The 16,400-nt window shown below is 44.3% G+C and overlaps 1 long non-coding RNA gene and 1 pseudogene across 1 annotated transcript; both read left to right on the top strand.

The window, feature by feature from the left end:
• The first annotated feature begins 3,059 nt into the window (after nt 1-3,059).
• LOC100608595 (angiogenic factor with G patch and FHA domains 1-like) lies at nt 3,060-7,430 on the top strand (annotated as a pseudogene).
• Nucleotides 7,431-11,078: 3,648 nt separating this feature from the next.
• On the top strand, nt 11,079-13,823 carry LOC107968830 (uncharacterized). The gene is made up of 2 exons (XR_001710319.2): nt 11,079-11,370; nt 11,957-13,823. It is a non-coding gene; the product is annotated as an uncharacterized LOC107968830 (long non-coding RNA).
• Nucleotides 13,824-16,400: the final 2,577 nt, after the last annotated feature.

Raw genomic sequence — 16,400 nt, 5'->3', positions numbered from 1 at the left:
CTGCCCATTCCATGCCCATCCCACAAGGACCCTCATCTGCATGAGTGCATCTCTGGGATCCTCTGAAACCAGAAGCCCCAACTCCCTGACAGGACCCTCCATGGCTGGGCAAAATCCACCTGCCACTGTTCCAAGTCAGAATGCCCACGCATTGTCCCCCTAACTGCTCTCTCATACCCACAGACCATCCCCCAAAAATACTGTTGGCATCCCTTTTCCAACTTTCACAGCCACTCTGCCCTCCCGCTGGGCTGTAGCTTTTGTCTTCTGGTTCTTTAACTGCTCTGTCCCTCTGTCCCACGGCAGCCCTCTGAGCTTCCATGCACTGCTGTGCTCACACCTGCAATAGCCACCTCACCTAGAGTGAACATCAAAGTCCCCACAGGATAGTCCTGGCCTCCTCACTGCTCCTGGAACCCCAGGGCCCTGTGTCCCAATCTCCCCATCTGCAGCAAGGATGTCTGCTCCCACCCCCAGCCCGCCACCCAGAGCCCAGGACAAAGCATCCAGAGCCATCTGGATGGTCCAATCTCACCTCCACCATAAGGGGATGCAAACCATTGTTTGACCCCAGGGAGGTCATCCCCCAGGCCTCAGTCCCTCACCTACCATTAACAGTTAAAAAGCAAGCAAAGAACAGGAACAGATAATTTTCAAGAGACAATGATGGCCAACAAGCATGTAAAAAGTGCTCAACATTGCCAATGATCAGAGAAATGCCAATTAAAAACCACAGTGAAATACCATTTTACTTTTTTTCTTTTAATTATACTTTAAGTTTTAGGGTACATGTGCACATTGTGCAGGTTAGTTACATATGTATACATGTGCCATGCTGGTGCGCTGCACCCACTAACTCGTCATCTAGCATTAGGTATATCTCCCAGTGCTATCCCTCCCCCTCCCCCCTCCCCACCACAGTCCCCAGAGTGTGATATTCCCCTTCCTGTGTCCATGTGATCTCATTGTTCAATTCATAATGGCTAATTATTGAAAAGCAAAAAAAGTCAAATATTGGCAAAGATACAGACAAAAGAGAATACTTATACATCGTTTGTGGGAATTTAAATTTCTACAGCCTCTATGGAAAACAGTATGGAGATTTCTCAAAAAAAAAAATAGAACTTCCATTTGATCCAGCATTCTCAATATTGGGTATCTACCCAAAGGAAAATAATTCATTACATAAAGAAGACACCCACACTCATAAGATTATTGCAGCACTATTCCCAATGGCAAAGATATGGAGTCAATTTAAATTTTGGTATACATTTGTACCATGAAATATTACTCAGGCATAAAAAAGAATAAAATGATATCTTTTGCAGCAACATTAATGGAACTGGAGGCCATTATTGTAAATGAAAGAACTCAGAAACGGAAAATCAAATACTACATTTTCTCACTTAAAAGTGGGAGCTCAATAATTAATACACTTGGATATAGAGACTGGAAAAATAGACACTGGAGACTCAGAAAGATGGGAGTCTTTCTGAGGGTGGTAGAGTGGTAGGGAATGAGAAAATACCTAACCAGGACAATGAGCACTGTTCAGATGATTGTTACAAAAAAGTCTATACTTCATCCCTATGCAACATGTCTGTGTAATGAAACTACATTTGTATTGTCTAACATATTAACAAAGAGAAAAAAAAACCCCGACTTTTCTCAAGAGTGCAGACTGAATAGACGTCATAATTTTCATAAATATTTAGATAAGGCAAAAATATAATTTTAATAAAAATAAATGAATAATAATATTGTATTTTAAGAATGGTATAAAAAGATAATTAGATGAATTAGAGTAGTTAGTACTTAGCACAGACAATATGCAAGGCAAGATTCTAAGCCATTAGACATTTACAGAATATCCCACAGTGTAAAATAAACGAAGATTCATTGCCAATGACAAATTGACATATTTTAATCATATTAGATGATATTAAAACCACTATAAAATTTACTGTTTTGTTTCATAATAAAGGGATCATAATGTTAAATAACTCATTAAAACGTTTGACTAATTAGGCATAGATATAAATGGGCAGCATGCTGAGCAGTAAACAGAGGATACACATTATTTTCAAAGACCAATCAAAATTATTTATTTATTTATTATTTATCCGGGTGGGGAGAGCAGCTTTATCAGCTACTGATATGGTGGGGTTCTCTCCCTGGGAGGTGGGGTCTTCAACTGGTCACCCCCGGCAGTGGTCCAGGAGGCGCCATGCAATTTAGTGCTGGGCTCAGCTGGGGGCCGGGCCTTGGAGAAGGCGACCTGTGCAATGAAGCAGTAACTGTGGGTCCTCACCGCCCGCTCCGCCCTGCTGCACTGGGTCTCCTGTTGCTCCTCAGACTCCCGCCAAACCTGCGTCTCTATAGGGCAGTGACTCATCCAGCCCAGAATCTTATCTTCAGAGCCAAGTTTGACGCAGGCCAGGCATTTCTGCTTCCTCCCATTGGGCTGGACTTTGCACTCCGGTTTCATCCAGTCCTTCTTCCGGCCGCTTGTCTGCCTGAGCTTAAATTCCAGTTTCACAAATGTTCCAGTTGGTAAAGGCCTGTCCACGGCCCTGTCCACACTGGTCTCCGGGAAGCACACTGCAGGGCGGGTGGATTCCTCCAGGGCTACCTGCAGGCCCAGGCGCTGGGCCCCCTGAGCTCGGCCCCGCCCACGCCCCTGCCCCCGCCCTCACTCACAGGGCCTCTGGGATCCACAGCAGTTCCTTGCTTCTGCAGTCACCCCGGCCCTGCGAAGCGGATGCGGACCCCTCAGCTCTCCCGCTCCGCCGGGAGCCGCGTCCTTCCCCACCCTGCCCTGGGGGGCCATGCCCACAGCTCGCTGGGCAGAGGTCAAAGAACCGGGAAATGTTCCTGTCTCTAAACTGACCTTGGGGTCCGCCTGGAGCATTCCCTCCCACCCTGCCTTCACTGTTCCCTGGGGCCTGCGGTTTTAGCAAAGTTCCCTGCCCCCTACCAGTGCCAGAAGCAGTCCTGTGGCCCACTCCCACCCTTCACCCCTTTTCTGGCCCATTCACTCTCCCCACGGAGTCTCCGACATGACACCCCCTCCTCCCTACTGTCCCAGGAGCCCCGCCCTGCTTCCCGCGCTCAGCCTCCTCCGTGAACGTTTCTCCCTCCCCATCCTAAATCTCTTCATCCTAAACGGTGCCCCCCATTCCAGGGTCCCAGGCAAAACCGACAAAATTATTTTAAATGGGAACATTTGAATTCCACTGAATTCATGACAGCAGAAACCCATCTGGTCATATTTTAAAGAATTATGAATTGATAATAGCAACTATCAATTTAAAGTGTAACTAGGGTTAAGAATATCCACCATTATTATCACCTGAGATCAGGAGTTCCAGACCAGCCTGGCCAACATGGCAAAACCACGTCTCTACTAAAAATACAAAACGTAGCCAGGCATGGTGATGGGAGGCTGAGGCAGGAGAATCGCTTGAACCTGGGAGGTGGAGGTTGCAGTGAGCCGAGATCATCCAACTGCACTCCAGCCTGGGCGACACAGTGAGACTCTGTCTCAAAAACAAACAAACAAAAACAACAGCCAAAAAAAAAAAAAAAAAAGAATACCCACCATTTTACCGACAACAACAACACCCTGTTATGGCTAACAAACTAGTTCAGTAAAGTTGCAGGATACAGTATTAACATGAAAATTGTTGCATTTTTATACAGTAACAACAAAATATCTGAAAAAGGAATAAGGAAAACAATTCCATTTATAATATCAAATCAAATGAAATAATTGATTAAATAGATGAGTTTAAACAAGAATATGAAAGATCTGCATACTGAAAACTATGAAATGTTGATGAAAAAATTGAATACAAAATGGGAAATATATCTTTGTGTTCATGGATTCTAAAAATTAATATTGTTAAAATATCTATGCCACACAAAGTCATCTACAGAGTTAAAGAAATTTCTAACAAAATTTTAATGCCATTAAAATAAATTTAGAACAAACAATTGTAAAATTAGCATGGAACCACAAAAGACCCCAAATAGCCAAATACTGAGAAGAACAAAAAGGCTGAGAGCCTCAAACTTCCTGATTTCAAACTATATTACAATGGCATAGTCATCAAAATACTATAGTACCTACCTAAAAACCAATGGAACAGAATAGAGAACCCAGATATAAACCCACACATATACAGTCACCTGATCCCACAGAATTAGGAAAAGATAGACACATCAAGAAATGGCATAGAAAAAAACTAGATATGCACACACAAAAAGCGACCCCTTCTCTTATATTATCACAAAAATGAGTTTAAAATAAAGATTTAAACATAAGAACTGAAATCATGAACCCTCTTGAAAAAATAGGGAAAAAGCTCATTGACACTGGTCGTGACAATGAGGTTTTGGATTCTACACAAAGAACACAAGCAACAAAAGCAAAAATAAAAAAGTAGAACTATGTCAAAATAAAAAGCTTCTGCACATTAAAGGGAACAATCAACAAAATATAAAGGCAATATATGGGATGGGAGAAGCTATTTGTAAACCATATGTAGGATAATACGTTACTATCCAGAATATATGTAATACTAATCAATATGAAAAAGAAAAAAATGCACAGCAGAACAAAACAAAAACCACTTCCCTGATTAATTGGGCAAAATATCTAAATAGCCATCTTCCCAAAGACATACAAATGGACAGCAGGTATATAAAAAGATTCTCAACATCACTAATTATCAGAGTAATTGAAATCAAAATCACCGTAAGATATCACCTTATTGTGGAGTTAGGAGAGCTATTACCAAAAAGTCAAAAGATAAAAAGTGTTAGGGTGCAAAGAAAAGAGAGTATTTGTACACCGTTGTTGAGCATGTCCCCTGGTTCAGCCATTAAAAAAAAAAAAAAAAAAGAAAAGAAAAAAAAAACAGAAGGAAGATCCCTTAAAATGTATAAATTAGAAGTACCACCAATCCAGATTCAGAGTATACAGCTACGGGACACAAAATCAGTATTGCCAAGGGCACCTGCACTCTTCTGATACAAATAAATGGATAAACTGTGAGACAGATAATTTCAACTTTAATAAAGAATGAAATTCTTTCATTTACAACAATATTGATGAACCTTGATGACATGAAGCTAAGTGAAATCAGCAAAATACAGAAAGACAAATACTATATGATCTTATTTGTATATGGAATCCAAAAAGAAAGAAGGAAGGAAGAAAGGAAGGAAGGAAGGAAAGAAGAAAAAGAAAAAGATAAAGAAAGAAAAAGAAGGAAAGAAAGAAAGAAGAAAGAAAGGGAAAAGGAAAGAAGGAAGAGAAAGAAAGAGAAAAGAAAGGAAAATAAATGAAACAGAGAGAGTAGAATGGTAGTTACCATGGGCTAGGAAGTGGGGAAAACTGGGGAAGATATCCATCAAAATGTGCACACCTTCAGTTATATAATGAAAAAATGCTGGGGTCCTAATATGCAGAATTGCGGCTATAGTGAATAATAACATGTACTCGAAATTTGTTACAAAAATAGATCTCAGTTGCTTTCACTGCACATGGAAAAGCATAAAGCAACTATGTGAGGGGAGAGATATGTTAACCAGCTTCATTGAGATAATTTAAAGATATATACACATCTCAAAACACTCTATTGTACACCCTAAATATATACACGTTTCGATGTGTAAATCATAGTTCAATAAATGTGGAAAAAAATAAGAGTAATCGTCAGGTCCTATCTAGCCGCAGGTAAACTTTATTTAAAGCTCTCTTGGCCACTCTTTCTGGCTCAACCTGGGAACAGCCGGAGAGATTCTGGCCCCTTGACTTCTCCGACACTCCTCCAGCTATTCCCTTAGCTGGGAAAGATGTAACGCTTCCCAGGGGTTTTCTGGTTTCCAGCTGCGCAGATGGGGCAGGGCCATCAGCCATCCCCTTGCTCATTGCCCACAACCCCATTTGGCTCCAGGCAATGCTTGTCGGGCCATCCTGGCAGGGGCCACAGCAGCCAGCCTGGGTGAGGCTGCCTTTCGCTGCCTGCACTCCCATGGCCTCTGGCTCCGCAGGTGTCCAGTAAGGCCCAGTGCAGCCCTCCTCACATTACCAGTGAAGACAATGTAATTGCAGAAGACACTGAGGACGAAAATGAGAAAAAAATTGGCCCCCACGCATTAGAGTAATTGTCACTAGATCACCTGTGTTGCAGACAGGATCATTCTTTATCCCCACTGTCCTCGGAGTATCCCTCTGCTTCCCATGCTTAGCCTTTTAGTTAATTTTACCCATATTAGTTTTTTGTTTAAGGGAACAATAATTCTCACTGTATACTATTTACTGCAGTGAAGTATTTCACAAATTTGTGCATAATACATAATTAATTTTCTAATGGTAAAATGTAATCACATTCTACAAATTATTACAATGTGGTCTCTTAAAGAGAGCAGTATTTCAAATTAAGTATTTCAAATTATCTATGCCATATAAAATCTAGGTAAAATATTTTACTTGTGTGCAACTTTTGATGTTTCTGCTTTTCAGGGAAAAATATGCTTTAGAAGATGAAACATCTTTTTATTACCTCTGTAAAACCTGCTACAATTGGATGAGAAAATGATCTGGAGCATACTCTTTGAATCCCTGAAGTGGGTGTCAGTGTTTCATGAAGAAATTTATTTTGACCATGACGTGCCAAGTTATGTATTTGTAGATCAAGCCAGTCAAAATGGAACAATTGTTAATGGGAAACAGATTGTTTAGCTGAAAACTAAATGTGACCCTTATGTACTTGAGCACAGACATGAAGTGAAAATTGGAGAGACTGTGTTACCCTTTCACGTTCACCCTGGCAGTCATAGCTGTGATGGCTGTGAACCACGGCAGGTTAGAGTTCACCTTCGCCTTGATAAGAAAAATGAATTGCTTATTGGTTCAACACTAAGTAAGGAGAAAAAAGAGTTGGAAATAAGAAAATAATTAAAGAAAATAATACAAGTAAAATATGGTTTACAGAATACAGACTATGAAGATGAATAGACATTGAAGAATATACAATATAAAGATAGAGCTGGAAAACGTAGGGAGTAGATTGGAGTGAAGAAACTTTCCAAAGAGAATGATGCTCTTGCATCTATTCATTCTGAAATTACTGACAGCAACAAAGGTCGGAAGATGTTGAGGAAGATGGGTTGGAAAAAAGGAGATGGCCTGGGGAAGGATGGTGGGGGAATGAAAACTCCGATCCAGCTTCAGCTTCAGGGAACACAGGTAGGTTTGGGGACAAGCAATCCATCCTCAATTGAAGACGTTCACCTTTTCCAAAACAAAAACAAACCAACTGGGACAAGGTATGAGAGAGGTTTGCTGAAAATTTCTCAGAAACTAAACCTTAAAAGATGACCTAGGGACCGTGCTTTGGGTAAAAGGGACTGTAAAGTGAAGGTTAATCATAGAAGAAATCTCAAGCTTTTTAAAAATGGAGTTTGGAAATTCTTATTTATTTTATTTTATTTCAATTTTTTGCAGAACTTTTGTCCCCAAAAGAGTCTGTAGCACAAAGGAACTGTGTCACAGTTTACCCATTCCTGATTCAGATGTGTAATAAAGTTTGGTTTGCAGCTTTTAAAACCATTTTTTAAACTAATAAATAGTGATTGGATCAAGTTGTGCAGTAAGTGGACTAAAGTTTACAGGGCACAGATGAGTTTATCAAGCTTCATGATTTTATCTTGTCATTTATGACATCCATATAAACAAAAAGCCATATAAGCAAGACTCACATAACCACTAATGACTTAAATGTACATTTGCCTTCGTCTCCATATATTCACAGTAAGACAAAAGAAGCATCAAAAGTTTATAAAAATAAATCTGACTATATGCATCCTTGTTTATGTCCTTTAGAACCCACTTAAAAGAACCTCTTGTACTTGAAATAGATGAAATAGTATTACTGAAGAACTAATGAACAAGTGACATATTGTAGAAAATTAGTCTTTTATTGTTTTTTTCTGTAAAGAATATGTTGATTTGTATCACATATTCAGTATTTATATTGGTTTGTTTCATAGCTAATGAGATATTTAGATATGAACAACTGAGTACAGTATTGAAGTAGTGCGCTGGCATTTGTAGTTTTCATAAATGTTATTGCAGGCAATGAAGTTATGCCAGAGAAATGTGATTTCTAGTACAGAAGGAATACTTAGCGAGGATCTCAAGTTTAAGGTATTTATTGAAAATGTTCTCAATTGCAATAAAAACATTATAACATTTTAAAAACTCCTTTCAATAAATTCTGAATTGAAAAAAATTTAAATGATACATTTTATGGAGTTAGGGAAGTGCTAATGAGGTAGAATGGCAATTGAAGCCAAGAGATCTGAATTCAGGTAAATAATTTTACCCATATTAGTTTTTTATTAAAGGAAACAATAATTCTCACTATATACTATTTACTGCAGTGAAGTATTTCAGAAATTTGTGCATAATACATAATTAATTTTCAAATGGTAAAAAAGTAATCATAGTCTACAAATTATTACAATATGGTCTCTTAAAGAGAGCAGTATTCAAATGAAGAAACTTGGAATTTCTCATGAGGCGGTAATCTATGCCATATAAAATCTAGGTAAAATATTTTACTCATGCGTGCAATTGTTGATATGCCTGCTTTTCAGGAAAATAACATGCTTTAAAAGATTAAATATCTTTTTATTTAACTCTTCAGACAATAGAGTCGTTATCATGCCTGTGAGCTAGGTCCAGCAATGAGTCACCATTTTACCTGTGACCAGATCCACATATGACAGTCAAAATTCCAACTGTGGACTGTGTCTATGAGTGAGATTCAGGGCCTTAAGAGTGGGCTTTGTCCATGTGTGAGATTGACAATTTTAACTGTTGGCTGTATGGTGGGCCCTGTAATAACAATCTCTGTACCATCAAAGGGCATTATAGAATATGCATAAGCTTCCTAATACTTTGTGACCTTTCCAAAACTAGGAGACTGAAGATCCGATACATTGCAATAAGTCCAGCTTGAAGAGTCAAAATCTCTTCTGTTTGTTGTGTCCATGTATGATAGTCATCATCATGCTTATGAACTGGACCTAGATATATGTGACAATACCACCTGTGGGCAGGGACCAGGAAGGAGAACCACATCACCTGAATGATGACCCAGAGATATGTCAGTATCCATTTTGAGAGAAGAGCCCTGGCAGGAAAGTCACATGACCTGGCTGCTGAGCCCACTGATATATCACAATGCCCTCTGTGGGCAGGGCCAAGGCAGGAGAGCCAAATTATCTGGGTGCTGGGTCCAGCAATGTGTTACAAATCACCCTGTGGACAGAGCCCAGGAAAAAAAATAAGAGTCATATGACCTAGGTGATGGGCACAGAGATATATCACAATGTCCTCTGAGGAGGGACTCAGGAAGGAGAGTTACATCACCTAGAAAACACGGCCAAGGTATATTTCATAATCCCAAGTATAGACATTGCTTAGACAGGAGAGCCACATCACCTGGGTGCTTGGCCCATTGATTTGTCACAATCACTTCTGTAGGGAGAGTCCAGGCAAAAAAGTACAGTCAAGTCTACCAGGTGCTGGGCCCGGTAATACATCCCAATTCCTCAGTAAGCAGGTCCAAGGCAAAAGAAGAGAGTCACATCACCTAGGTGATGGGACCAGGAATATGTCTAAATTCCAAATGGGGATGGGGCCCAGGCAGGGGAGGAGAGTCACATCAACCTAGATGATGGACCCAGTAATATGTCACAATGCCCCTTGGGGGCTGAGCCCAGGCCAGTGAGGAGAGTCACATCACCTGGTGATTAATGCATAAATATTTCAATATCTCCTCTGAGAGGATAGCCCAGGCGGGACAGTCACTTCACCTATGTGCTTTGGCTAGGAATAGGTCACAATCCCCTGTTTAGATGGGAACCAGGCAGAAGAGTAAAAATCAACTAAGTGCTGGGCAAAGATATGTGTAAAACTCACACCTGCAGAAATGTCCAGGGTTGAGATTCACAATATTGCATGTAGCCTGGCTCCAAACATTAAAGTCAACACCTTTTGTGAGTTCTATCCAAGTACATTAGTCACAATGTCAACAGTGGACTGGATCTGTGCATAAAAGCCCCAACCTCATCTGAAAAAAAAGTGTCCTAATAAAGCAGACACAGCCTCATGGGGTGTTTAATCTTGATCCAAAAGTCACTATCGTACCTGTGGTCTGAATGCATGTATAACAGTCACAGTTCCAACTTTCACTTCCCTCCAGATGTGAGATTCAGAACCTCAACAATGGGCTGTGCCCATGTAGGTGGATGATAATCCTTACTGTTAGCTGAGTATGGAGACAAAAGTCACAATTTCCTCTTCATTATGGACCCTGTTATGAAACTCTTTACCACTTGAGTGCAATGTGCAATATGCTTGAGTATTGTAGGGCTCTGTGACTTTTGTACAAGTAAGAAACCCAGGACATTACCTGTTGCCTTAAGCCTAGTTACTAAAGCAAACATCTATGTTATTGGCTGGGTCCAGCTATTAAAGTCATTACTGGGCCTGTGAGCTGGGACCAGAAATGGGTCACCATCCCACCTGTGGCCAGATTTACATATAGCAGCCACAATTCCAACTGTGGACTTTATCTGCATGTGAGATTCAGGAGCTCACCAGTGGGGCTCTGTCCATGTATGAGGGTGGCAATTCTAATTTTCAGCAGGATGTGCCTATGAAAGTCACAATATCAACTGTGCTCTGGTTTGTATTATGAAACTCTCTGTACCACCCAAAACCTTCATAATATATGTGTGTGTGTCAGAATCTTCTGTAACTTTTTACAAGTAGGAGACTCAGGACCTTACCCTTTGACCAAAATCTATCTGTAAGAGTCAAGATATCTTTTACTGGGTCATTCCACACCTGAGAGACATCATGATATATGCTTGGTCTAGGTAGAGGTCACAATCTTACCTGTGGGTGAACAGAAAGCAAGAGAGTCAGATCTCCTGGGTGATAGGCCAGAGATATGTCACAATCCCTTCTGTTGACAGGTCCCAAACAAGGAGTTACATCACCTGGGTGCTTGGCTCAGTGATATGTCACAATGCCCAGTGTAGGCAGGGACAGGCAGGAGAGTCATATTACCTGGGTGCTTGGCCCAGTGGTATGTCACAATCCCTTATGTAGGGAGGGCACAGGTAGCAAAAGACTGTCACATCATCTAGTTGCTGGACTAGAGCTATTGGTCTCTCGGTCGTTCAGGGAGAGGTTTAGGATCTCCTTAGACATCCATGTAACAGAGCCCCAACTCATCCGTGCTCAGAAGCAAAGGCCAGTGGAGACCAAATAAGGCTTGAAAGGTAAGTCCCTTAAAAAGGCAGAATGTCTTGGGCTTTGGCCTCTCCCCTTCAAGCACAACCAGATCATCACCTCTCTTCTGACTTCTCACTATGCCCAGCACTGGAAAAAGGCTCTTGACTTCACCCCTTTGCTTCTCCACACCCCCTGCACTCTTACTGGGCAGACCAGAGACTAGGAGACCCAAACGCCAGCACACACAGCCAGAGGAGAAGTGAATCCAAAGTGGCTGGTGGCGGTGAGGCTTGAGCTCTCACAGGTGTCCCAGCCTAAAGCTGCAGGCCCAGGTTGTGGTTCAGGTGGCACTCGATGCAGGTGCTGAGATGCTGCTGAAAGGCCTGGAATAGCCTCTGCGGCTGCCACTTCTTCCTTTTCTTAAGTGCTGAAAACGTGAACACTTTCCCAAGATTTTCAGATATGCCCAGGTGCCCCCAGCTGAAGGTGGGGATAATGACACTCTTCAGCATGGTTTATTGCCCAGGGAGCAACCAGCCCCAACCTCGCCACCCCAGCTGCCCCAGGCTGGAGGCTATTCTGTCAAGCCTCTGCCCTGCAACTCCACTCCTTTTCTTCTTCCTCAACCACCAGCATACTTTTGATCATCGTCCCTGTCGTCACAATGGGGCGCCTGACACCATGGAGACCCTGGAAACCCTCTGAACTCAGGCCCTGCAGGGGTCAGGTGAACATGTAGGAAGTCCAGGAGAAAAGTCATCTGCCGTCTCCAGAATGAACAGCATTCCAGGAAGAACCCCCCCACACTCCAGGAAGAAGTCATGAGCCCAGTGGGGAGGCAGGTCCAGCCTGCAACAACTTAGACATATGCGGTGCTCCATAGCTCATGCTTGTGTCCTGCAGGCAGGAGCCCATGCCAGCATCCGCAGTCTTTGTTCTGGGTGTGGAATTAGTGCTTCAGCTGGTTCCCCAGGCGTCCCCAGAGGGGGAAAGGGTGGAAAAGGTAAGAATCTTCAGCACAGCAGATCGCCTTGCCCTGGCAGCGACCAGCCCTGCCCCTGAGGGGCACCAGCAGCCCCCAACTAGAGGCAGTCATGTCAGGCCTCCTCCCTACAGCATCTCTCCTGCCTTTTTTTTTCTTTTTTTCACCGCCCTAACCCCCTACTTTTGGTCATCCTCCTTGTCACAATGGGGCACCTGCACTGTAGAGACTCTAGAAACACGCAGATCTGGGGTCCTGCAGCATCCAGGCTAACATGCCGGGAATCAGAGAGAAAAGTCCTCTGAAGCCTCCAGAAGGAATGGAACAGGACCCGTCACTGCAGGAAGAAGTGGGGCACCCAGTGGCAGATGGAGGCCCCACGCACTGCAGAGGTAAACGTGTAAGGCGCTCCCTGGCCCGCGCCTGTTTCCTGGATGCTGGAGTCCGTGACCAGGCCCGGGGTGGCCCTTCCACACACAGAATAAGCTGTTGGGCTGGCTGCCTCACCCAGCACCCGGGCCGCGCCAGAGAGTATCTCAGATGCTGCTTTCCTGCCACTTCAGCGACCCCAGTAACACTTCTCCCACAGGGACTCCGCCGTGCCCAGCTCTCCAGCCTGGGGATTCTCATCACCCAGTGATTCCAAAAGAAACGATCTACAATGTTATGAACAAATGCCAGAAAAAAACAAACAAAATATCTGAGGGCAGTCCATTGGTCACTTCCATTTTTCAAAGGTGACAATTGTCCCTCCTTGAAATCTTGAGAGTGCATGAACAGGCTATTCTAATAGATGTGCAATTTGCACTAAAACTGATTGAAGAGCAAATTCTGATTCCAAGGTACTTTGTATTCTCAAATTGCCTCTGCTGCCCCTGGCCCCCTCAAAATGGAAGAGTGAGGACTACTTGACATCTTAGCACTGTGCGGACATAGAGCCTTACATGGAGGTGTGTCAAAAACGACATTCCATAAAGGGCTGTCACTTCCAATTTTCAAGCAAGGTGGGAAACTAACCATGAAGTAGGAAACACTGTCAGCCAAAATGCACCATTAGTAATATAAAAATGAATGGTATAAACTATTCTATATATGTGAGGCCATCATGGAAATTTGGACATCAAAAAACATTGCCAAATTCAGGAAGAGGAACCTGTAAGGTCATGGCTGTTAGGAAGCTTAACTTCTGTGTTCTAGAACCTATCAAAGTTATTTCTCCATGTCAATCTGTCCAAACAAACCTTGAGTTGTTTATTTCTATAGAATTCCTGTAGAATCCTAATGGGCATGATCTTCTGGCCCCATCTTCGCAGCTCTGGTGCCAGTGGAATTGCACTTGTTCGTGCTTCCCCCTATTTTATTAAGTGTGGAAATATTTAGAGACACGGTGGGTTGGAAAGGTACTGAATTAATGGCTGGGGCCTCCTGGGTGGGTGAGTCAGGTTTCCCACAGCCTAAGCCTTTTTACAGTAAATAAGTTATAGGTAAAGTTAGAAAAAAATAAAAAGAAAATGGAAATCATTCTCTTTCTTTGCTCACCATAAAGGCAAACACACAGGGTCTAGACATGTCTGTGTCTAGGCTTGTCCTGGGAAAGTGGAAAGCACTGAGCAAGAGACCTGGGAATGGAGGGTAGGTGAGATGGGGCTCCCAGGGAAATGCTGCCAGGGTCAGGGCCTGGCCCACTCAGGCTGGCAGGGGACTTCTGAAGGCCAGGAAAGATGGCCCAGGACACCAAAGGCTCAAGAGGCCCATCTGAGCCAAAGATTTGTCCAGGTCGTGCTGAATCTCAGCAGTCCTGCCAACAGGGGTCCTGATCAGCCCTGATGATTTTAGTCACTGGAGCCAGGTGGCTGGGGGGTGGGGCACAATAGCTGCCTAGTGTGAATGTGGGAGTCCACTGCCCAGCACACAGGAGAGAGCCTCCATGGGTGCTGGCCCTAGTGCTGTCTGTCTGTGGGTGTGTCAAGGGGGGCATGCGGACCTTTGCAGCCATGCCCATCTACCAGAGTCTTATCTTCTCAGTCTGCAGAAGTGTAGGACAGTGGAGACTGGATAGGACTTGAATGGGAGGCCCCCTAAAAAGACAGTGTGTCATGAGCTTTGGCCTGTCCTTTCTTCTCTGAACAGAACAAAATGACCACCTCTGTCCCCTCTTCTCACAGCACCCAGCACATGAGCAGGGCTCTCATCGATCACCTCCCCCACTCACACTGCTCTGCCTCTCCAACCTTACACACTTCTCAGGCAGGGCCTGAGATCAGGCCGCAAAAATCTTGGTACAGCCAGACTAGGAGTGAGCCAGAAGAGGGGAAGGGTGGTGGAGGCACAGGCTGCACTCTACTGGTGCCCCAGACCCAGACTGCATGCCCAGGCTGCAGTCCAAAGGATACTCGGTGCTATACTGTCCCCCATAGCATCTTAGATCAGCTGCTGAGGCTGGAGCTTCTTCCATTCCTTGAGCATCAGGGGCGTGTATCATTTCCAAGGGTTTTCAGACAATCCCTGGTGACCCCTGGCAGGGGGCGGTTATCATGGCGATCGGTCCATGGCCTTGCCTCCAAGCAGCACCCAGCAATCCCCATGCCCACCAATGCACTAAATGTTTGTGGTGGGCCTCTTTCTGGAAGCTCACCTTCTCCTCCTGTTTGCCCTCCATCTTCCCCAACCCAGTACTTATGGCCATCCTCCTTGTCACCACAATGGGAAAACAGGGTCCTGGAGACTCAGAAACCACTGTGCAGGCCTCGAGTCTTCCCCTGTCCTGGCTAACAGGGCATGGAATCAGAGAGAAAAGTCATCTTCCACCTCCTGAAGGCTGCCAGCGTCAGGGCTTGGCACACTGAGGCTGGCAGGGGCCTTCTGAAGGCCAGAGGAGATGGCCCGGGACACAAGGCTGAAGCAACCCGTCTGAGCCAAAGATCTGTTTGTGTCCTCCTGAATCTTAGTGGCCTTCTAAAGGCGGGTGTGATCAGCCGTGAGTATCAGAGACACTGGAGTCCAGTAGCTGCTAGGTGGGACACGGGCACAATTTCACTTGCAGACCAGCTGCACGGAGTGGATAAAGAGAGAGTTCTGTGTGGGAATCTCCTTTGGTGGATCATCAGGGAGGTGAAGTCTTTGTCATAGCCTCATATCCAGCTTGTGTGATACCAATTCCAGTGAAGCTGGAACAAGCTGGCACTGCTCAAACAGGCCTACCAAGACATCATGGTTTTTTTTTTTTTTTTTCCACCAAACCTGGACCTGAATGGGGATGTGGACACACACAGAGTCCAGAGGATGGGACCCTGGTCAGTGGTGGTGCTGGTGTGCGGCATGAAGCAGCTGGGGCAGGCCCTCCAGGTGGGAGGAGGAGCCAGCCTCTCCTGTGGGGTCCTGGGCAAGTCATTTCCCTCCTTGACGCTCTGTTTCCTCATCTGGAAAATCCAGGAAGCCTGTTGTGCAGTCCTCAGAGGGTCATGATAAGGTGCAAAGGAGGAAGAAATTTTGAGAGTTCTTGTGCCTTCCTCTTCCTGAGAGGGATGATGGTGAGAACAGTGTGAATAACCACATGCAACTGAGTCCCCAAAAGGCCCTGTGAGGAAGGTGTTGTTCCCATCATGCTTCCCAGATGAGGAAACAGTCTCAGGGAGGCCTGGCTGCATGCCCAAGGGTTACACACACAGTGAATGTTGGAGCTGGGAGTAAATCTAGAGTCAGGGCTCACTGGAGGTGGTGGGAGCATTGCACCAGCTGCCTCATGCAGTTATCCAAGATCTGAGGTCAGGGGCCTGGGGTATAACTCGGTGAGAGAACCACAGTGTCACTGACCCTGTTTCTGACTCTGCTAGGTAGGGAACTTTTTAGAGTCCAGATGCTGCTGTTGCTGCTCCAGGGAGTTAAGGACAGGGCTTTTCCCTCCCAGCTGGAGTTCTCCACATCAGGAGACCAGAGTGTCTTCCTCCTCCAGCCCTGCCCCCCTGTGGCCACAGTACTTGGAATGCCTTCATTAACGTGACCAGAGAAAGAGACTTAGAGAGCTGAGTTCACAGTGGTTTGGGAAAAGAGTGAGGCTGGGGACGACCTGACTTTGTGACTTATTAAAATCCTACC

This window comes from Pan troglodytes, chromosome 18 (genome assembly GCF_028858775.2).
Source record: "Pan troglodytes isolate AG18354 chromosome 18, NHGRI_mPanTro3-v2.0_pri, whole genome shotgun sequence".
Classification (NCBI taxonomy): Eukaryota; Metazoa; Chordata; class Mammalia; order Primates; family Hominidae; genus Pan; species Pan troglodytes.
Note: the sequence above shows the minus strand (reverse complement) of the source record. Positions and strands in the feature narration are given on the sequence as shown.